At 37.0% G+C, this 23839-nt stretch overlaps 1 protein-coding gene across 3 annotated transcripts in view; it reads right to left on the bottom strand.

Annotated features, from left to right (window-relative positions):
- Window positions 1–23839, bottom strand: part of ndst1b (N-deacetylase/N-sulfotransferase (heparan glucosaminyl) 1b) — a 111281-nt gene that overhangs the window by 64072 nt on the left and 23370 nt on the right. For all 3 annotated transcript variants that reach the window (XM_077195285.1, XM_077195266.1, XM_077195275.1), the window contains exon 2: window positions 10115–10216. The gene's annotated coding sequence lies outside the window, so the exon portion shown is untranslated. The remainder of the gene's footprint in view (window positions 1–10114; window positions 10217–23839) is intronic.

Below are 23839 nucleotides of genomic sequence, written 5' to 3'. Positions count from 1 at the left end.
ATTCACGAATTAAGGCATATAAAAATGATAAAAATGGTCTCACGAAACACAGAGCCCCTTCCTCCTACGTCTTTTCAGCGGTTATATTTTCCTCTGTCGAGTGATTACTCTCATGATCGCTCGACAGAGGAAAAATAAATTATTATAAAATGCAGAAGGTAAGGAGTGTAAGATTTCTGCTTTTTGTTACAACTATAAACTTTGATAATGAAAAATCTGTATCAGTTTATTATAATACTCTAATCTTTTAAAATGTAATGCATACATTTGAATGTTTAATGATTTTTAAAAGATAGATAGATAGATAGATAGATAGATAGATAGATAGATAGATAGATAGATAGATAGATAGATAGATAGATAGATAGATAGATGATTCAAATATAAATAGATATTGTATATAATTCAAATGTAAAATGCTTAAAATTACAGATTAAAATTACTGTCCAAAATCCATGAAGATCCTGAAATTTGGCAATGATAATTAATATATTACAGGTATTTCTGCTGCAACCCAGAAAGCCTTTGCTAGCCTTTGTCCATTAAAACCACTATTCATCAGCATGCATTGATTAATCCCATGGCATGTAGCAAAAAAAAAGGTGCGACCAAATCAGATGCTGGTGCGACCAACTGAGAAAGTTGGTAGCACCAGGACAACCAGTGGAAAAATTAGTCTGGAGCCCTGAGGGGCCTCCTAACATTGTTTTAATCCTAAAAGTGTGCGTACACACAAAAGCTAGATTTTACCTTGAACCTAGATTTTAGATTATACACCTAAACCTGCACAAAATTCTCTTTATAAAACCCAGTCACTGGAAGATTGTCCGTGTATGCATCTCTACCCCATCTCCTCCCCAAAATAACCACATAGAGTTTACAACGCCTAATTTTTACTATGCATAACGTCATATGCATATCATTTTCATGCCCAACCACGTGATACTATGTTTAAATGGTATATGAGATATCAGACTATGTGCCGTCACATTACATTACTAAAAATCATTCAGTATCATTGCCTTGTTTTAGAATAAATAAAGCAATATTGTATAAAATACATTTCAGAGAAAGTTTTCAGAGAAGAGTTATTCTCAATTCTCAATGCTTTAAGCAAATCAAAATGATGCAATATTGCCTATAAGGTAAACATATTTTAGGGTGGTTTATATACGTTTTAATGGAAACAGATAGGCCTTGTTTTTTTGCAGCGTAAATAATTGTCTGACTCAGCGAGTCACTGACAAAACAAAAATAAAATAAAACGCGCATATCTTACAGTTGCCTTCAAATTCTATCCTTCAAATACAATAGTATTTTTCATAATATTGGGAAAACCCCCAAAATGGTTAGGCTACAGTCTGTCTGTGCACGACACCAACAGCACCTGCATGCAGCAGAGGTTTTACAACCTACGGTTATCGGACTTATTCAAACCGGCGGCCAATGGACATTTCGATCACCGAGCGAGTCCTTCAGTGTCTGTCATTATACAGTATATTATACAACCCTCGCTCTAGTTGAAACATTAAAACACTGCATTCCACAGGAAAAGTGCTCAAAAGCAACCCACATCCACTACAAATATTTGTATTTAAATTAATATTAAAATATTGTAACTTCTGGATAATGATTTCCTGTGCTTAACTCCATTAATGAGAGTGGCATATTTAACCTAAATGTGTATATCAGATGTAAAACAGAGTTTAAATTATTATGTTTACTTTATTACTTCACTCACTCCAGTAAAAGTTTGTACGCAGTCGAGTATCCATACCGTGCGCACATATTTACGCCTAGTTTATTTTTTCATAAATCCTGATATGTACGTTCAAAATTGCATATACACATTTCAATGCCTTTTTCTGTGCGTATTTGACATTTAAACATCAGGGCCCAGGTCTCACATGATGGAGAGGGAGAGATGATGGACAATTATTGAATGTGGTTCCAGCTGAGGGCCATTTCCACTTCGTTAGAAAACAGGAGAGTAGGGAAGGAGGTGGATGATAACCCTTCTGGAACAAGCAATGGAGAAGATTACCATATTCTGGAGCGAAAGCAAAAGCAACTGGGTCAATGAATTATAAGGGTGTCCACAATAAAGAAAAGGAAAAATCTTGGAAAAATATAGTTTAAAAAAACATTTGTCAAGTTCTTTGAAATTTACAATTTGTATTTATGTAAAAAAATAAAAAAATAAAAATTCACTTGGTGAAAAGGTGTGACCAAATAAAGTATATATTTTTTTACAAATATCAATTCATATGGCTCGCCAATGGATAGTGACCTCAGCAATTTTAGATATTTTAACAGTAATAATAAAAAAATGACTAAATAAGATTACAAAAAGTTAGAGAAATAAGATTATTTTTAAATAAATTATGATTACAAAAAGGAATCATGTCATTGACCCAATTGTTAGTTATTCAAAAACAGCGGTTCCTCTTTAGACACCTTAAGCTGAGGGGTTCAGGATGACGCACAATAGCCTCAGCAACAATAGACCATTGGCTGAACGTCTGATGCATATGGCACACTTAACTGGAAAAACTTCAGGATTTTCAAAGGCATCATCTGATTGGTTGAATTCTACAGGATGTCCGGGAGATGTGTGTGACGAGTTCTTTAATGGTCCACGTGAAAATAAAGATGAAGTGACGACAAACCCCCTCATGAAAGCAGAACACCGGCGTATTTACAACTGTGACAGTTAGCGATTATCAGGATAAACTAAACAAGGATTTTGAAGTATGTAAAATTTGCGGCATAGACTCTTTACAATTCGTCCAAGAGATTTACAGAGACAACGACGTTATATTTTCACGCCCCTTAACATGACGCGGAACAAAACGAACTGTGATTGGTTGTTTTACATGTCAGTCAGACTGCCTCTGCACGGTCCTTACCCAAAGCTGACCTTTTGCCGTCAGTCTGAAGGTCTGGCTATATGAGACTAGAAGCAAAAGGAAGCAAGATAAGTGAATTCATAGGTTAGTCAGAAATCCTAAAGCTCATTTCTCATAATAATTCTCTGGAAGAAACTACGTGAAGAGTGAATCAATGGAAGAAAATATAGAGGATTAAGTGGAAAAAGCAGGGATTCTTTTTTGTTTTCAACTGAGCCCTCTCAGTTGAAGGATGGATCCTGGGGGCAAGGCCTGTAGGCCTCATTCCCCCCACAGCATGCAGAGAATTCCTAATAGTACCGCACATTAAGAGAGCGGAACAGACTACTCAGCGAATCAGATAATTGAGTTGAACAGCAGCTGGGGAGGAAAAGAGCTAGAGGGAAGAGGTAGCATCTCCACTGAACGTTACAGGGGGGAATACATTTCCCCCCAGCATCCCAGTTGACAGCTTTTTTCTCTGTCTCCACCCTACTTGGAGAACATTCGAGCAGTTGAAGCATGCTAGCACATGTGGCCTACTGGTGATTGCCCTGGACCGTGAAGAGAGCGCACTCAGATTGTTGAGACGGCTTATTGTTCTGGGACAGCAAAAGGAACATGAGGGCCTGCCAAGAAAACAGGGGGATGTTTAATTGTGAATGAGTGCGTATGCCTGAGAATGTTAGTAGCATTACGACTGCACCGAGAAACAAAGTGCAAGCATGTGGAGCCCATGAGAGAGACTGATCGATACCAGGTGCTTGTTCCATTTAGGCCGCCCAAAAAGGACATGAGCTCAAGTTAAAGCACTTCTGTGTCTGCTAAAGTGGGTCAAGGTACCAACTCTTGTTGCTGTGCTGCATCCGTGCCTACTCTATGGGTCAAAGGAGGCAGTATGGAGCTGGCAGGCAACCTGCTTCTTGTCTCCCAAGGTGCTGGCAAATGAAAGAAGGGTGTTGGTCTCCAGGCGGATTCGATCAATCAGCAGTTAGAGGGCAGTGGTGCAAGACACACAGTGGGGTGAGTAGGGAACATGATTGAGCAAAGACGGGCAAGTGTACACATATACACACACAAAAAACACCAGCTGGCAGTCGGCTGTCAGCTGAAGTAGGATACGAAGAATGCTGATGTCAACAATGGGAACAACACTAGTAGCCTACAAAAAAAGAGTTAATTTACACAAACATTTTTTTAATGGCTTAGGATTTCTTTGTTCAAGATGCTTGACCAAAATAACGAATAAACAATTATATTCCCACTTTGGTGACATATCAAGCCCCACTACACCTTATTAGGCCAAATTCAATGTCATATTACTAAAAAAGACACTGAGTAATCGTGTTATCTCCATAAGAACTTTATGATTGATCCAAAGTAGGCTTCTTATGTCAGTGCTTTTGGACCTCATACGTGTTCATACCAATAATCTGTGTTCTCTGTTCACACACAGGTAATTTACTGGTAATGTTACAACTTCTCATTCTGGTAAATTGCCAGAACCGATTTACCGCTATTTTTGAAAAGGTCCTGTTAACACATGATACCGTAATAGTAATTTACCAGTAAAGACTGCATGTGTGAAAGGGGCTAATAATATAATAACAACCCCAACAACAACTATAATAACGTAGATATAAAACAATTAGTAATGATAATAATAATAAATCATTAAATAATCCTAAAAAATTAAACAACTATTCTTAACTAATCATAATTATAATCATCTTAACATTGTAATGGACAGCAAATATTCAAAATGAACACAGCTCCATTGGCAACAATCATTGGCAAAAAAAACCTATAATTGCTATGCTTATATTCATAAATACAGTATTGCAAGCACATACATGTTTACTCTAATCCATTCTCTTTCCACTCTGCACTTTAGAAAACAGGCAATGGTTTAATACACATTTCTGTAGGTAGACTCCTTTCAGTAATGAAGTCTGTGTAAGATTAATGCTACACAAAGATAAAGGACGACAAAAGCATGGTTGATTATCTCACTTTTTCATATGGCTCAGTGTGAATGTTTATGCCAGACGCCAAGCTGCCAGCGTGAGCAATCCCACCGGTTCCTGCACTCCGAAACTCAACTAAGCACCTGGGCCATGTGCAGACACTGCTTTGTCAGAAAAATCTCTTTCAAGTGTGGAATTGTGATGATTTCGCAGGGCAGGGTGATTCTGGAGTGTGTTGGGTACAGTCATCAGAGGTCCCGGCCAATATGCAGCTGTCAGCTGTTTGAAATCTCACCTTCGTTTCCTTTGACAAAGCAGCACAGGCCATATACTGAGCCCAGACAGTGTTACATCCACAGAGAATCATTTCGAAAATTGGAATAGACACAAACTTCACCTTGACCACTGCTGATACAATCACAAAACAGAATGATAAAACAGGAGAGAAAGTGTAGTGAGAGAGCGAAAACGAGAGTAATCCAGTACTGTTTAGGCACCACGGTGAATTTGCTCAAAAGTCTGTTTCATTAGTATTCATAAGCATGAACCATGAGGCTTCCGCAACAGTTGTAGCTTTGCATTTACATTTAAGAACACTCGCACAAAAGACAAACAAGTCTAGAGCTCTTAGCATTGCCACTGTCTAGAGTAAATTATGTTTGGTGCATAATTAACCGTATTGACTTGAGTGAAAAACAGAATGAGTGTAAAAGATCTCCTTGTGGTTGTTTAAACACTTATCTACTGAAATTGCTGTTGTTGAAACTAGGAATGGGCATTTTTTGTCAATTTTTCCTTTAGAGTACTGGATAGATCAAAACAATTTTTTATTTTTTTATTTAAGAGGGGCACGTCATGAAGATAAGTGCATCTTGAACTTGTAATTTTTGTTAGATCTGGTCGGTTTGTTTAGGATGTTCTTAACCAGTATGTGTCTGGTTAAAGTCCTGTCTGGTGTAGCAGTATTTAAAGACTGATTCCTTTTTCCTTTGCTCCATCCAGTCATCAAAAAACCCTCTCTATGATTGCATTTCCTGGTCATTTTCCCCAAATGGATTTTTAAATGCCATTTTTTACCATCATATTTCTTATTGTGGTAATGTCATGGAAAAAAACAACAACAATACAGACATAATAAAATGCTGTAACATTATAAATGTCTTTACTTTAGATTTACAATTTAATGCATTCTTGCTGAATAAATAAATTAAAAAATTCTTACTGACCCCAAACTTTTGAATGGTAGTGTGTATATTTCTAAACAATTACACTATGAACTAATCACTAAATTATGCACTAATTACACTAAAATTCTCAATACTTTCACTATTCCTTTCTTCCAGCTGAATCACTTGTATTTCTCATTTGTAAGTCGCTTTGGATAAAAGCGCATGCTAAATTAAAAAATGCAAATCATATTTTCTCATTATTGTATTTTTTTAACTTGCAAAACAAGGACAATAAGCACAAGAGTGTGACAAAGCACATAATCCAGATGAAAATGAAGTCAGTGTTTCACGTCAAGCAAGTCAAGTTGAGCTCCAGCTGGATGAATTTTTTAGTCACAGGTCAGAAAAGACCTGATTCATAAATAAGTTTTCATTAGGTTTCACAAAGAAAATCTCCAGACCATGCCAAGTCATTCACTTCTATTCCAGAGTCATTTCACATCGAGTCAAAGTCAGGCAACTACTTGGTAACTGGCACAGACTACGGCTGCTTTTCCCAAAGGCATTGTAGGCCTGTGTGTATATAAGATACCTTTGGTGCCAAACGTTTCTATGGTCTACTTAGCCTGCGTTTCCAAAAAGTATCGTAAGCCTAAGATCTTGATGCATGCGTGTAAAAAGCAATTCTGATTTGATTTCACTTTCAAATGTGGTTCTAAGTATGATATCTGTTTATTTTACTTTCAACATTCATATTCAATTATATTCTTAGGCTAGATAAGATAGGTCTGATGTGAAAGGTTAGTAAACTTGAGAATAAATCAGCTTAAAGCTTAAAGAAATCAGACAAATCATATAGGTTATTACAATCGTGTATACATTTTATCTGTCAGTACATCTCGTCTCTTTATACTGTCTGAAATCCATATTTAGCTCTGCATGTGTCATAAAATAAAGCAACTCCAGATTTTCGGGAGCTTCCTCGGTTTCTATGACTGAAAGTATAACTGCATTGGGACTGTCAATGTGAGAGTGCTAAAGCTCCTCAGGTCATATTTTTGGTGGAAAATATCATTCTTTCTAAATGTGATGTAAACATACTGTCCTGTAACTACAAACAAAATGAACCGACGCAACTGAATTAAGTACGTGTATCCTTTCTTTTGTGAAATAACGGTAAATGCCACTTTTTTGTGTGTGATAAAACTTTCATTTGTTGGTGAAAAGATGGGTTTGTATGACGTTGTTCCAGAGAGGCGTGTTACGGGTGGGTTTTAATCAAGCGCTGCGAGCTTCTGGACCGACAGGGGAAACACAGCATGGTTTTGGGCTCGGTGCTACAGGTCCGAGGCTATTAGCCCAGCCAGGCACGTTGAAAGCACGGGCTCGCACTGGCCCGACAGTGGAAATGCGGCTATGGAGGAAGTGCACCTGTGCCACCGATGGCATGCAAGTGTTAACATCTATTAAACTATGTAATTTTTCAACCTTCATAATATATTTCCAAGACCCTTGTGATGGTACATCGACTTACAATAGGTTAAATTACATGTCTGCAATAGCCTGACGTGGTCTGTATCGCTTTTACTGGCACTATGTAACTTCGGGTTTCGGGTAGTAACCGGAGCACAAAAAGAACTACAAAATTTGACAGCTTTACGCCATACATAGTTTTTCTTCGTTTGTGATGTCTTTCATAAAATCATGCATCATACTCTACCTTGTCTGTGGCCATTGTTGATTCCAAAGCCGGTGCTGGATAAACAGCGAGCGTGCGCGTGCGACAGTAGGCTGCGGTAGGCTAAATTATTTACCACAGCGGTAATGGACAATTCCGCTTCCAACCTGTAGGGCGACCGCAGAGGAAAAGTTCCTGGATGTTGCATTAATTTTATTTGATGTAGTTTCCTATGAAATGTTGGCATACAGTATATTACAGTCCCTATAATATATGTCAGATTGCCTATTACAGTCATTTATTGCAGAGCCTGTTTTATTTAATTATAAACCCATTTAGGAAGCCAAATACCCAAAACAGGGAAAAAGTTGTGCTACTCAACGAAATCACACAGCACACACCAATATTCTCACAACCCACCGGAGAGTGACAACAGGAAACGATTACATGCACTGTGCAGACCAGTTTCAACAATGAGGAGCTTCAATGTCTGACAGAGTATTATTATGTAAACAATCAGTAATGTTTTTAAAGCTAAAGTGTGTAATATTTTTTTGTAAAATACTTTTGTGTTTGAGTTTAATGAGTAGTAAGACATTTTTAGGCTGATTCCCCTGAAAAGTGTACACAGCCTGACTCAACATTGGCTGAACCAATGGCGTTACTTTGGGGGCGGCACTATCTGGCTGTTCCTCCAATGTCAGGAAGGGTCGTGTCCAGGAAAACTCATTTAAAGCGGTTCATGCATCACCTGAATGGAATTGGAAGTAAATGAAACATTGCAGTGTAAATGCAGCCAAAACATACATCTCTGTACGTATGCTTAATGCTATTTAATGCATTTAGCACAGTTTCATTTTCTTTTGGAGATGGAATATCAGATTTCAGATCATAATTTTAAACATTATAAGAGGATAGAGCACAAAAATCACAAATACTCCAGTTGCTCTATCTAGCAGAATCACGCTTTTCCTTAATGAAAGGAAATAACATGTCAGTGCTCATGTTAGCCCATCTCTACGCATCAAGAGAGATGCCTTTTTCACCTATTAATAATTCACTTCTGTCGATGGCTCTCAATTATTTATGAAAGTTTATAATTCATCTTCCACCTTCACTTCCATAAGGTGAAAAACAAAAAGAGGGGTGGATGTAAAGATCAATGATGCCTGTGAGCATCACACCATTATCAGGCCTGTACTCGGCTGTATATGACATGAATGCGAATTACAACATAATAAACATCTGACAATTTTTATTAGTGACTATTTGAGGCATTTTAAATGATCAAATACAGCTCACAGCAAAACAACAGACTGGCAGAATTTCAATTTGTTAAGGAATCCAAGGTTTCATTTTTCATGCATTCCCATGGGCAGGAATGTGAACCGTGTGAGAGATACAGTCAAGCTCTAGATCTTTGGCAGATCAGAAACACTGGTACCTGCCATCAGTGTGACTCATGAGCCTTTCTGTCTCTGAAACCTGAAGGGAGATGCTTTATACATGGTGACGAATCCCAATTCCAATCCCGATTTGATATGGGGCTCTACAGACTCTAAAGGCCTACTCAGGTGTTAACATATTTTAGACAGAATGAGGCTTTTTTTGGGGCTTTTGCCACTTTTTAATAATAGAACAATAAAGAGGATCTAAGAAACCATACCTGCAAACCAAGGCTTTCTAAAATATTAAGAGGACCAACTCAATTCAGATGTTGATTTAAACCACATCGACTTTCATTGTACAAAACAGTTGAAACATTCTTCAAAATACCCACTTTTTTGTTCCACAGAAGAAAGGAAGTCATGTTTGAAACAACATGAGGTTGACTAAGTAATGACAGACTAAAAACTACACACTGCACCATAAAAGTTGTCAATGGAGTGCTGCAGTGATGTATTTTTTTAGGCCAACCTGGAAGTTAGCATTGTTCCCATGTCAAAAACCCAATAAGATTTTTTCCATTGGCATTTGGATTATTACATAAAATAAGCTCTGTGACATTTCCTTGAAAGTTTGAGTTAGAATAGTTTGCAAGAGCACTGTGTTCGGTGTGATGATGTTTAATGTCCACGTTAAAGACGGAGACACAAGTGCTAAAATGCTAGTTTCCAGGTTTTGGCTTTCAAAAATATGTCATCCCTGTTGGACTCTATTAGGCAGTTTTTGACTATTTAGGATAGTATATTAACACATACTATCATGTCAGAAGTAAATACTATGACTATATGTGACTACGGCAACAAGGTGACCATTTAAGGACTTTCTGTTCTGTTTCTATTCTGTTTACTCAGTGTTCTGTCCTTTGACAGACACACACCTGGTGCAAGCACACTACAAGAAACAGCAAGGCCACACAACAACGTTCCAACTGGTAAAGCAATAAACCCTGACCGGCTCCGTTCCTACCTCTGTTTGACAGTGTGGTCCTCCCAGAATCTCATCAAAAGTGGCTCTACTCGCCTGAGCTCGGGATCTGCAGGTGAGTCTTCCGAGACGCTGCAGGCATTCCTGCGAAATGAATCAGAGCACATCGATTAACAAAGCAATAACAGGACGAAGCAGGGGAGAATGTAAGGGACACGCTGGTGGGCTTCAGACAGTATACCACCCAGGTTTTCTGTGAAAAACAGTCCTTCCTTAGATTCATTCAATTAAAGTAGCTGGACTGATTTAAAATGTATTAAATGGGTTGTAACGTTACACAAAAATTACGGTTCAGTATGTACCTTGGTTTTGAAGTAATGGATCAGTTTTGAGTAAAGCGGGGAGGGGGGGATAAAATGGCTTTTTTTCCTTTTTTTTTATTAAGCAGTGGTTTACAGAACAAATAATGCCTCTGTTTTTAAACAAAAAAGTCTGAGTATATCAAAGTATATCGATATAAATGCAATTGTCCCAGCATAAATGGGCAACTTAATTTCAAATTATGTTCTGCATATTCCGTGGTTAAAACAACACTGCATTTGATCTGTAACAAGCATGCCAAACCAAAAGACCCATGCTGAAAATGTTTGGGTAACAATACGTGTACAGTTACACATATAAAATATTAAAAAAGTGGGACAGAAAGCATGTTAATCTGGAGTTAAAAGGGTAGTTTACCCAAAAATGAAAAGTATCATCATTTACTTTTTTTGGTTACTAACATTATTAAAAATAACTTCTTTAATGTTCCACAGAATAAAGGCGGCCATACAGGTTTGGAACGACATAAGGGTGATTAAATGTTGACAATTTTTATATCCCTTTAAATAACCATAATACTGTATAAGAAGATTAACCGACTAACTAAAAGACAGCAATGGTTGAGTCACTACTGTTCAATAACTTGCAGAAGCTGCATCAAGAGATCATTTGGAGTATCTAAATCCAGTTACTGGCCTCAAAATCAAGTCAGCGTGCTGCAAGATATATTATATGAATAATTCAAGCAGAATTTGCCCTGTTTTGATGCTCCACAGCTCCGGCAACCACAGGTCAATTTATCCGGTTCCTACCGGTGCAGTCAGGGAACTCTCAGCCTGCAAAAACTCTTTAAATTGAACTTTCATGCATGAGCTACAGTACGCATTGTTGCCCCTGACGGGAGAAAACATGAACAAGGAACTCTCGCAAATGGAGTAAAATCCACATCAATATCAATGCGGAGATGTGCATTTTATTTCTAAAAAGATACATTATCTTAGAAACGCCACATTACAGCAGCGGGAAGGGAAAAGTGCTGAATCCGAGAAGTTGGATTGAAACCACTGAGGGATTGGCAGTGACACTGTGGCAGCTCTGGATCAGTGCCAACTGGTTCCTCCAACAAACAAAGAAGTCATATCTTGCAGTCTGTCATACTGGCAAATAGGCAAACGCACCAACATGCTCTTACAGCTACGCTCCAAAAGGGTTAATGTAACAGCGACCTGTCCAAGCAGGGCGTAAGATATCCAGTAGAACGCCATAAATGCAGACACACAAGTGCTCAAGCGTAGGGTATCGTTATCTGCTCTAATGACCGCTCTCTAATCAAGAGCCTCGCACAGAGAGAGTCTTGAGTGGCAGATTACAATCAGAGGTGCATGAAATCTGCACCGGGTGCCATCATCAGTCCTGAGGAGTGACAGGCAGAAAGAATGGTTCTTGCAGCTGTTCGGGGCCAAGACCCCATATATATCCGGCTGGCAAGAGCCACTTTAAAAGAGCATCAAAACACAGTGTAGGTGAGCACAAGGAATGGAGCCAAAAATAACAACTTCACACTTCACTGGTCCCTGTCTGAACAGCTGAGGCCATTCCTCGCCGGCTCACACAACTGCTGCAGGCTCGCTTTCTGGACAAATGCAAATCTGCGGGTTATTACGGGACCTCACGACTTCCTGAATCCTCACAGGCTGAACAATGAGCTTTATGAAGTATTATTGAAGGCAATTTCAATAACAAAACAACATTCAAAGTCCTAGTTCAGAATTAGAAAAGTTTACATGAAGCTATACCATCTGAAGAAAGCTTTGACATTTTCTGTTACCTCAGCAAAGTAGTAATGATTATAATATCATGATGCAGAAAAAAAAAAGAAATAATTACTTTGCTGTAGCTAGTTTGGCATAACTATCATTATTAGGGAAAAGAAATAAGAAATAAGAAAGTTTTGTTCAAATGATATAAGTATTTTCGTTGACCTCAGTTATTTGCTGGGGTCATAAACCGCTGATAAAAAAAAAAAGTTGTCAATTTATGAAATACATTTTTTGAACTATGCACTGTAATATGTCAAAAACATCATACAGTTCAGATAGTCATGCATCATATTTGAAAGGTCTCACAGAATAGAATAAAAGCATAATTGTTTTGGGCTTGGACTAAACTTGAGTGTGTTTTTGTACATGAAGCCCTGGAAGACCCAGTGTAAATAATATACGGACACAGCATTTATGTCACGTTTTCGCTTTTAACTTTATGAAACATGCTCCGATTGTTATTTAAAGCAGATTCTCACGATTAAAATTAGTCCAAAAAAATCAACCTAATGCGTTGCATCGATCACGAGATATGCCCAAATGTAGCCTAATTACTTTTTTCCCCCTAAAAATATAAAACGTTTTCTATCAAACTAACTTTTGACTCTCCTTTTTATAGTTTTGGAGTTATAAGTCTTTACTTGTGTATGTCACTATGCTGTCAAAAACAACTCTAAAAATGCCTTCAGGGCTTAAGGACATCATCTTTATCTTTTTAACATCTTTATTGTTTGTCATTCCACTCAATTTACTACGTCGAACATCTTCCCATTTTCTAAATATGATTTGTCGTCATATAGTTTAGATAGAACTGAGATTAGGACAGGAAGAGGAGTACAAAACTTTCTTAAAATGGCTGCACATTTAAGGTAAATTTATCAAATTCATGCCTTCGGCCTGTCATCTCTTTTCCTGTGCCTCTTGCCAAAACAGAAGTTGCTTTGCTCTTTATCACGGTTCATATCCCTGAAGCCAGAATATCACTACAGAACCACATACCACAATATAGCTATTTCCCCTGCTCCCCCGCGTGTGCAAATGCCAGCCAAGATGTTATAGAAAAAGCATTCACTAAACAGCTGCTCAAAAACTTTTGGGGTGGTTTTGTTATCTAAAGCCCTTTCTTTTCAATGACAACAGAGAAGCATTACCTTCAGCAAAAGGCATTTATGCTTTTCTGCTTCAGACAGAAAATCATTTAAAAACTGACAAAATGTCACAAACATTGTCCCTGGGCTATGACTTCGATATTCCATCAACAGCATGGCTATATTTCCATTACGCTTCATTATTCTGTGATCAAGGGACAGTTGACAGGAACTCGAGGCAACCAATTTCTATACCACTCAATACTTTGCATTCAAAATGTTTGTGTCAGAGTTTGAGGCGAGTATGAATGTTTTTTTTTTTAAAGAGTCTGAGGTATGCAGGCACCCATATACTAAATTTAAAGTTAGGGTAGGCAATTTTCTTATAAACACTTTGCTATTCTGGTTGAAAGTCTTCACATCCTGATAGCAATCAATAAAAGAAGTGGTCTAAATATTTTTTAAAAATTATTTTCTGTGGAAGTCTCAGGACAAAAAAAAAAATGTTCGTCCAATCATTGAATTCAGTCCAAATGCAATAATTCGATGTTCTACCTGCCTGTCAGCATTCAATCTGTAATTATTATTCAAAAAATAAAATATTATTCAAATTTTACTATGTTGCTTTGCTGGCCATTAATCCAGTGAATCCATGATAAATCCGAAGCACTAACTCACAGTTATAATTAAATGCACTGGGTGGCGCTGTGGAGCGGGTTGATTGTATTTGATCACATGTCATTGTCTGGCTCACAAAGTTTGGAATTACTTAGATGAAAATTATATTAAAAAAATGGAAGTACTTTTAATCAAATTAATTAATGAAACTGAGTTATAATATCACCATGCACAACAATGAGAAATAACTTAAAATCCAAACATCAGTCGACTGAGGAAAGACAGCTGTCCATCACTCGATTAAAGGGATAGTTCACCCAAAAATGAAAATTCTGTCAGTATTTACTCACCCTCATGTTGTTCCAACCCCGTAAGACCTTCGTTCATCTTCGGAACACGAATTAAGATATTTTTGATTAAATCTGAGAGCTGGATCACTCCTCCATAGGCTTCTTCAGGGATTGAAACTTGCCAGCCCCGAAAAGTTATTAAAGATATCGTTAGAATAGTCCAAGTAACTACAGTGGCTCAATCTTAAGTTTATCAAGTGACGAGAATACTTTTTGTGCGCAAAAACAAACAAAAATAACGACTTTATTTCAACTATTCATTTCCTTCTCTGTGGGCCTCGAGTCAGTTAGCATAGTGTGATTGCGTAGAGCTACGTCACACGTAGGCTCACTATTGGCCGACGCTGGTCATGTGTGTGATGCGTGTGACGTAGAACACAGAAGCTCTACCCTTTTACACTGGTGAACTGACTCGAGGACCACAGAGAAGGAAATGAATGAAGCCTTAATTAGTGTTCCGAAGATGAAGGAAGGTCTTACGGGGTTGGAACAACATGAGGATGAGTATTTACTGACAGAATTTTCATTTTTGGGTGAACTATCCCTTTAACAACTGCAGGTAAGCGCAGCTGTAGCGCGAGTGATCAGATATGATATCTTCTGATAGCAAAAACGATGTTGAGACAAATACTTCCTTTAAGTTTCGTAGAGGGAGACAGGTTTAAGAACAGAAAACGCAAAGTGCTTTTAGAAACTTCGCTTAGCAAACCGTTATCTTTGTGTCTCTGCAAAGTCTGTCAGCGCAGCGCGTTTTGTCACTCGAGCATATGGATATTATTGTTTCTCAACATCAACGTGAAACAATATAAACACGATAACCATAAGCTGCTTTATTAAAGAGCTGCACGATTATGACAAAAATCATAATTGCCGATTATTCCCTTGAAATTGTAATTGCGATTATTAATTACGATTATCACAATTTACATTGAATATATATAGGCATATCATAATACATGTTTACACAAAAATTGTTAACACACACAAGTACTGTCCCCCTTTACTTACCATACACATAAATTGTATGACTCATAGTAAAGACTAGAAAAACATTAGGACTATGGTAAAGCAATTAAATAGCAGTCCCAAACTAGTTTTTGTTAATAAAATGTTGATATGAGCCACCACAGTCATTTAATAATATAAAAAAATAACACAAAGTGAAAATAAAGTGGCATTTTTGGGTTATGGAAACGACAGTTACCATGGTAAATACACAATACTAACAAGAACTGTTAATGAAACAGCTCCTGGTGAATAATGAAAATCATACCTGCATGTAAATCCTTCTCAGCTAACACGTGATTTATTGGTATTTTACTTGTATTTCGTGACTTACTAATTTACATTGTAACGACCTTGCATGCTCGTAGTTTCTTTTGCACTTTATACAGTGAAGCGATACACAGCGCGCGCTGCTGCATTTGCGCGTGCAATTGAAGAGTGCGCGCTACGAGCACAGTAACGGCTGACAGGACAGTAAAGTCCGTTTTTCTGAGGTGAAAGACTTTATTTCAGCGTACACCTACGTCACTGCCTGGTGTGTCATATTGTGCATACTTTTCTGAAGTAGTCGTGATTCGCCTCTCATAACATAATTATGCTCGAAACACACACGCAGAGTGGATTTTCTTTTGTAATCGCGGCCTTGAACGATTACGTAATCGTGGCATCCGTAATCGTAATCAGAAATTCGATTAATTGTACAGCCCTACTTTATTAGCGTTTTTTTCCATTCGAGCTGCTTTAGCTTAAATGCTTTTGTTCTTTGTATTTTTTGTTCTTTGTAGTTTACACATATTTTTGAATACTTTCAACTAAAAGAAAACCTTAAGATATATAGTAAGCTTGATGTGTATATTAAGCTTGTTCATAAATGGTGACAAAAACATAAAAAACCCTAACCTTAAAAAAATAACATCATTCTTGTTAAATGACATTTAAATAAACAAATATTCGATTTTTATGAGCCCAAATATTTGAATACAATATTTTGGAAAAATGCCCATCCCTAATGTTCACATCCACAGACTTATGCGTTTGTATGTCAACACTATCAATGCCGAAATGAATCTGCAGCAGACTGTTGGTACACGTACGTTGTTTACGTTCATTATTGTTTTAATTTTATGCGTTTTGAGACATTAGGTGGTTTAACAGCGTCTCTTATGAGCTTTGATGAATCTGCTCTGACTCTGTGCGACCTGCGGGTTCATGTGTTTTGGAGGAGGCGTGGCTTAGGAGATGCTCTGTAGGGAGGGTGGGATTGCTAGCAGCAACGAAACTGCCTACCCTACCTTTAACTTGCAGAGAGGTTAGCCAAACCAGTCAAAAGAGTGATTTATAATAGCAAAAACCTTGTTTACCTCTACTGTGTTTGGTGAAAAACTGTGACACAATAGGCTAATAAAAAACTAAAACAAGACTAAAACAAAGGCTGCATCCGAAAATGCATTCTTCCCCTATTATATAGTAGGTGAAAAACAGCATGTGACAAGAGTAGCATGTCCAAATTCTCATTACTAAAAAGAGTAGGCAAAACGTACCTGATTACCTATTCTTCTAGCGAGATTCTGAAGTGTGCATATGATGGACACCATACTGTCCCATGAGGCCATGGGAGAGGATTTGGAGTGGGAGTAAAGCGACATTACTGATGCTGGTAGGTCACATGATAATGACAACATGGCAGATGGTGAATGTAATATGCAGCATTCAATACTAACTACACACATACTATATAGAATATAGGCCTACTTTTTAAGCAGTTGCAAAGTACTTTTTCAAAATAAGTACCCATTTAAGAGAGTAGCCTATGCGATTTCGTACACAGCCAAAAACACAAACTAAAAAGCACAACAATAAAAACCAAAACAAATAGAAAAAAAGTATAACATGTCCTTTTTAAAGATCCCATAAAATTAACACGATGAGTATTTAAATATTTCTTTACCCATTTTCCAGAAAGAGAAAAACTATACCTTTTAAATGTGTCTGATACAAGTTTATTTTGTCAACTTTACGTAGTAGTACACTAGCATAGACACCTCGGAGTAAACACACACCTCGGAGTAAACAGACATGGACTAAAATCCCCAAAACATCGATTTCATGAGGTATCTCTTACTCGGCAGCATGTGGTAATAACCGTTTCGCATTCATTCCTAGCAGTGTGAACAGAAGGAATGAATACATTTTGTAAACATTATGTCTTGGGTCACTGCACAGAGCTGGTCCAATCATTCCCCAGTGCAAGATACCCATCTTAAATATCAGTGAAGTAATGGTTTTTCACCCCCTAAATCCGGGAAGGAATGCAGCTCACAGCTGTCTGGCTGGATCAGCAGCTGAAGCGGGAGGAGCTCTGGATCTATGCGTTGCTGGCTTGGCCTTCTCCACAGCGGCCCTGGCACGACTCCAGGTCCTTTCCCAAACCCAGGTGGTGGCTTATGAGCTCACCGAGACAGCACCTTGCCTGAGCCTTATGCAAAGAAACCCACCCTAAGAAAACCTCTGCATTATGATATATATTATGTTCCATCTATTCTCATTTCATTCAAGACCATAACAAGTCATTCAAACCCAAACCTTATCTACATTAGCCAGCTGGATAACGCAATTTACAACAATACAATAAAACACATGTGCATGATCAATGAACGCAAGATGTAGTGAAAGTATATCCTGAAAGTGACAGACTCTCAGCTAAACCGTAACTTTCTCACACCGGATCCGGGCCATTGGGACTAGGGTTGTAACGGTATGAGATTTGCACGTTATGATAACAGTCTCAGAAAATATCACGGTTTCATACGGTATTAAACAATCATAATTATTATAATCATCAGCTACAATGTCCCTTAAATTAATGAAAACAGAGGGTTTTTTGGTTGAACATATGGTTTATTAAAACAAACTTTTTAATAAAAAAAACAAAAACAAACTTATGGAAGTAAAAATAAAGCTGCAAATCTCCGATTTAAACAAACATGTCTAATGCATTGAATTCATAAAACCTTAACTTATTTTTATTATTAATTTATTAATTATTATTTAAGCTAATTATAAGATAAGAGTCTTATGAAATGTATTTTATTTCCTCAGAAATTTAAAAGATGATTTTTTTTAAATAAAATTTCGAAATGGTCATTAAGTTCTCTCAGAGAAGCTCTGGATATGTTCATGTATTCACGTCCTCATATATCACCATGAGCGTCACACATACTTGAGTATGTACTAGGTGAAACGACGCTGCTCATTCACACATTAATCGACACACTCGTATAGCGATCTGATTTATTGCACAGCTATATTTTAGATTTATTCATCCATCTATCAAATCTCGCATTTTACATGACATCTGCGTTATATTGTAAATTCCCTCAGCAACACGGAAATAATATGGCCTTAAGTTATAAATGGAACTTTATCTGTGTTCGCGAATAGGACAACCCCGCGTTCGTTTTCCGGATACCCAAGTATTCCCACACTGCAGATTTTAACTTTTTTTGAGATATTAAAACTCACAGCCTCTGTCTCAGACATTTTCTCCGCTGTACATTTATGGGTGGAGTTTACGCACACCCTCAAGTTGTTCCAAACCTGTATGAGTTTCTCTCTTCTGTTGAACAGAAAAGATGATATTTTGAAGAATGTTGGTAACCAGACAGTTGACAGTAGCCATTAGACTTCCATAGTATTTTTGTTTCCTACTATGAAAGTCAATGGCTACAGTCAACTGTTTGTTTACCAACATTCTGGCACCCCAGAATTTATGTGTATGTTAAGTAAAGGGGGACAGTACTTGTGTGTGTGTGTTAAAAATTTTTGTGTAAACATGTATTATAATATGCCATATTCGCAATATATGCCATAATCGCAATAACAATTTCAAGGGAATAATCGGCAATTATGATTTTTGTAATCATCGTGCAGCTCTACCGAAATACAATCATTATTCGCTGATAATCTCTCATTTGAGTGTGTAGGCTATTCAAATATGCCATGTGAAGACGCATCCTGCCAAGTGTGACACCAACTGTGGTGAATGCCAGTGGCACTTGTGTTTCATGGAACTGTGCAAAATGTACAAATGTTTTTACAATACCTTACATTTCTCTTACTATTTCTCACACAAAACTATCATACAGATGTAGAAAACTTGGAAGTCATATAAGACTACTCTTAAGGGGCTTGACATTACCTAATTTTTCCTTTTATGCACCATGAAAGAAAGAAATGAGGTCTCAAGTTGATTTCAAATTTCAATCTGTTTAACACATCTGGAACGTCTTTCTGATTAGATTATTGTACAAAACCAGAGCCATTTTTTGTAATTATATCAATGAGATTGAATTACCACATGCAGATGAATTTTAATTAGAGATCAAAGGCGGATAAACAAGCCAAGAAACAAACTGATTTTAATTTTTTTAACCACTTTGATATGTACAGTAGATAGAGGACATACACTCAAAAAATTATTCATTGATGCGGTTCACTTTTTTTTAATAATTCATTTTGATTTAACACCTTTCTATCGTGTTTCTCAATTCAAACACTATAGCATCAAGATTCAATTTCCCATTATGCTTTGCATGTGGCAGGATAGGAAGAGGAAATGTTAAAATAAAGTGTTACCTAAGTATTATTATGTTGGTATTTATAATATCATTGTGGTGAAGTGTTGACTGTGCACTTTGGTTGAGGACCTGCTAAAAAGTCAAGTTGCTTTAAAAAAAAAAAAAACCTACTATGGGAATGTCATGGATAAGTTCCATCTTCTGGTTGCAAACATATAACAGTTAAAGAAAAGTTATAGGCCTATTTACTAGCTCTTTGGCTTGATTCAATCATCTACCATGCTTCCACGCTTTTAAAACATGTAGAATAAATTCAAATGAACTGAGTAGAAGACAATAAAAGACGAGAAGGATTCTCTGCTGGGTCCCACACATGAGAATCAAGGCTAAAATGCTCAATAATTATCATCACCCAATAACAGTTTCTCAGTAGGAGGGTTTTGTGTAGGTAGGTGCACATCTCTGGAGAGGAATTCAACTGAAGAACCTCCTCCAGAATGCCATGAATAAAACCTCCCCAGACTAAAACATGGTATGCGAGTGCTTGCTTTTTTATTTCTTTCACAGATCACCCCTCAATTTGGACTTTTTTTATAAACCACAAAGGCCTTTGAGAATCACAGATCTTTTTGCCAAAAGTACTTTGGCTAAAGCTCTCAAGAATCAGCCATCATTGCTGGCATTCACAAACAGCAGGCACCTGACTAGTGGGTGGTGAAAAATAAAGCTGTAACAGTAAATGCTTGGCTCCATTACATTCTCTCATGCATCCTAAATGGAGTGATGATAATAGCCCAACAGATTTTAATCAATTGCACACCAGACAGTAATGCATAGGCTAGCTGCCCAGCGATGGCATGAACTTCAAACCACAGCTTCTCAAAGCATATTTGAAGAGCACAAGTTCCAGCAGGATTTCTGAGACATGCATATATGCATAGATATATTAATATGCAGCAGACTTTGCACACGAGTATAGTCTAGGGATGCATGATACATCAATATCATCATCTAATTAAAAAATAATAATAATATTTTAATTACCTGTATCCGTTGATATTAAATATTTAATTGTCAAATGTTAATTTCCTTTATTTTTACATTTAGATTACATTTGTTAATAAATTATCTGGGTAATTTAACTGCCTTTCAAATTCACATCTATGAGTTTATAAGAAAGGATCGATTCAAAAGTGGTTTTGGAAACAATTTTTGACCAGTGTCAATCACCGTGCGGTAAAAATAGGAAGGGATGCACGATATATCGGACATCATATCAGTATCGGCCGATATATGTTCATTTTTAATGTTATCGTTATCGGCCCAGTAAGAAAATTCGGTCAATATATTAAGCCCATAAATAATGGATTATTTCCTTCAGCTGAGACACTCCAGATGCGCACTGTTCGCCATGATGGTTTTGGAATATGATTGGAATCACTTCAAAAAGGAAAATACAGTTAAGTGCAACATGTGCAGCACAAGTCTGTCATTTAATGGTGAGACTTTTGTTTTTGTAATCAGACTCTTCAAAATGATATACAAATTTGGATTTAGATTTATCGGCCAATATATCGGCGGTCAAATATAAAGAATTATCGGTTATTGGCTTTTAAATATAAAGAATTATCGGTTTCAGAAAAAAAATTTCATATTGATGCATCCTTAAAAATAGGCTTTTATTTCTGAAAAATGCTAGAAATACAAGATTAATATTTAATCACTGCTCTACTAGAGTGAATGGGGGCTCTTAAGAAAGAAAAAAAAAAAAAAAGAAAAAAAAAAAGTCAAATACATTTTGAAATGGGCCGTTATGTCAGCAACAGGTACGCAATAAATTATTCGTTATTAGTCTATTGTATACATTTAAATAAATTACAACTTGCATGACTGCAGTTTTACTAGTCAAGCAAGTAGCCAGATTGGATGTTTCCTTAGACAAATAAGAGTTTGTATTACTTATTTCTGCAAATTTCCACATATTTAAGTTGACATCCATAATTTGTAGAGATAAAATGCAGGAGTGAAAACCATTTAAACCATAGGAATTTTCCTGTTATTAAATAGGATATTTAAATGTTAAACATGTGACTGACCATGTGAGAAGCACATTTCCAGGCTCGCTCCTCCAACGTGAATAAATCGTCATCTGAAAGCAGCAGTTTTATCACTGAGGAGCCATGCAAATGTATTTTTACAGACACCCCCATGAGAAACAATTACCGCCCGAACAGGGTTATAGTCCACTGAACGAGAACTCCATGTTGCGTTGAACAGCCTCCTTGACAAACTATCCTCCATTTCTATTAGCTAATGGCAGCGGCTCATGGAGGAATTATGGGAACTGGCCTGCTGATGACCGTAAGCAGGTCATCTGGATCTGATCTTCCAAAGGAGCCTGTATTATCCACTCCGGCGATCTGGTTTATCAGGTGATCACCTCTGACCTATGGTAATTCAGCAAATAGCAAAAAAAAAGAACAAGATTTTGTGCTTTTGGATATTTCATATTGATGTTACAGTCAAACACAAATTTAATCTTATCCAAATCTTTTTCATATCAAATCCTGTAGACAGATATTAAACTAATCTTTCAATGGGGAGCAAAATGACTGACCGCCGGTTTTCCCAGCACCATCTGTGCCCAGGACAGCGAGCTCTTGACAGAGTAAAAGATATCGTGAGAAATGCTGCTTGTCATCTTCACGAGCTAACAGAGCCGTCTTCAAAGAGACGCACGGATTTGTTCCCTTCCTCTCGGCCTACATTTATCCTAACAAATACAGACAAGAAGAGGAAAAGAAAAATTACCCACACGAGGTTGATGCCTCATATCGGATATGCCTCTGGGTGCCGTTCAGTAAAAAAAACTGGAACAAAGGCGAGCATGTAAAAAATTCAGATAGGGAAATGAAAGCAGCTTGTGTGTCAGCAATTCAGAAGCACATGTTTGTAAGGAAAACCTTAGTGGTAAAAACACACTTAGCTATTCTGTATAATTAAATTTTTTAAGATGCAGATGCCTTGGTGGAAGTTGTTTTCTATAGGAAGCAGAATCACGTGAATTGAAACGTGTTTGGACCAGGGGACTTAATTAAGCGCTAATCAATTTTGAATATGCATAAACATGAGGTCTCATGAGATGCCACTAGTTATAATTATATAGAGATAATGAAGAGATCAGAGGTAGAGACACAATGATGATCCAACCTCAGAGATCCCTTGAAGCGATATGAAGTTGAAGGCTTTGCTAAAGATCACAAAATCAACTCCATACAATGACAGTTTAATAGTTAATGTATATATTACCGATCAAAAGTTTGGAATAATTAAGAATTAAAAAAAAAATCTCTCAAAAATACAGTAAAACAGTAATATTGTGAAATATTATTACAATTTAAAATAACTGTTTTCTATGTAGTATATATTTTAAAAAGTAATTTATAGCTTTGATGGCAAAGCTGAAGTTTCAGCAGTCTTCATTCACATATATATCAGCCACCATATCAGTATACTATCAGCCTATATATGGTCATTTCTAATCTTATCTGCCCAATAAGAAAATTTGTCCGATATATTAAAGCCGATAAATAATGTATTATGTCTTTCAGCTGAGACACTCCAGATGCGCACTTGTTCACCATGATGGTGTTGAATTGCATGAAATATTATAATTTTATGTTGCCTATAAGACACACTTTCATCGTACATGTTGTACTTAACTGCATTTCCCTTTTTGAAGTGATTCCAATCATGAGAACATCATTATAATTGTGTGCTTGGGACATGTGCTTACATTTTGTTTTTGTAATCAGGCACTCAAATTATTTGGATAAAAAAATTGGATTTATATTTATCGGCCAACATATCGGTAATCGGCTTATAACCGAAAATATAAAGAATTATCGGTTATCGGCCAAAATTTTCATATCGGTGCATCCCTATTTTATTCACACGATTCTTCGGAAATAATTCAAATATGCTAATT

The sequence above is a fragment of the Siphateles boraxobius genome, unplaced genomic scaffold (assembly GCF_051911475.1).
Source record: "Siphateles boraxobius isolate OS27281-9 unplaced genomic scaffold, OSU_SipBor_1 11, whole genome shotgun sequence".
Taxonomy (NCBI): Eukaryota; Metazoa; Chordata; class Actinopteri; order Cypriniformes; family Leuciscidae; genus Siphateles; species Siphateles boraxobius.
The sequence above is the reverse complement of the archived record's forward strand: the minus strand, read 5'-3'. Positions and strand labels throughout refer to the sequence as shown.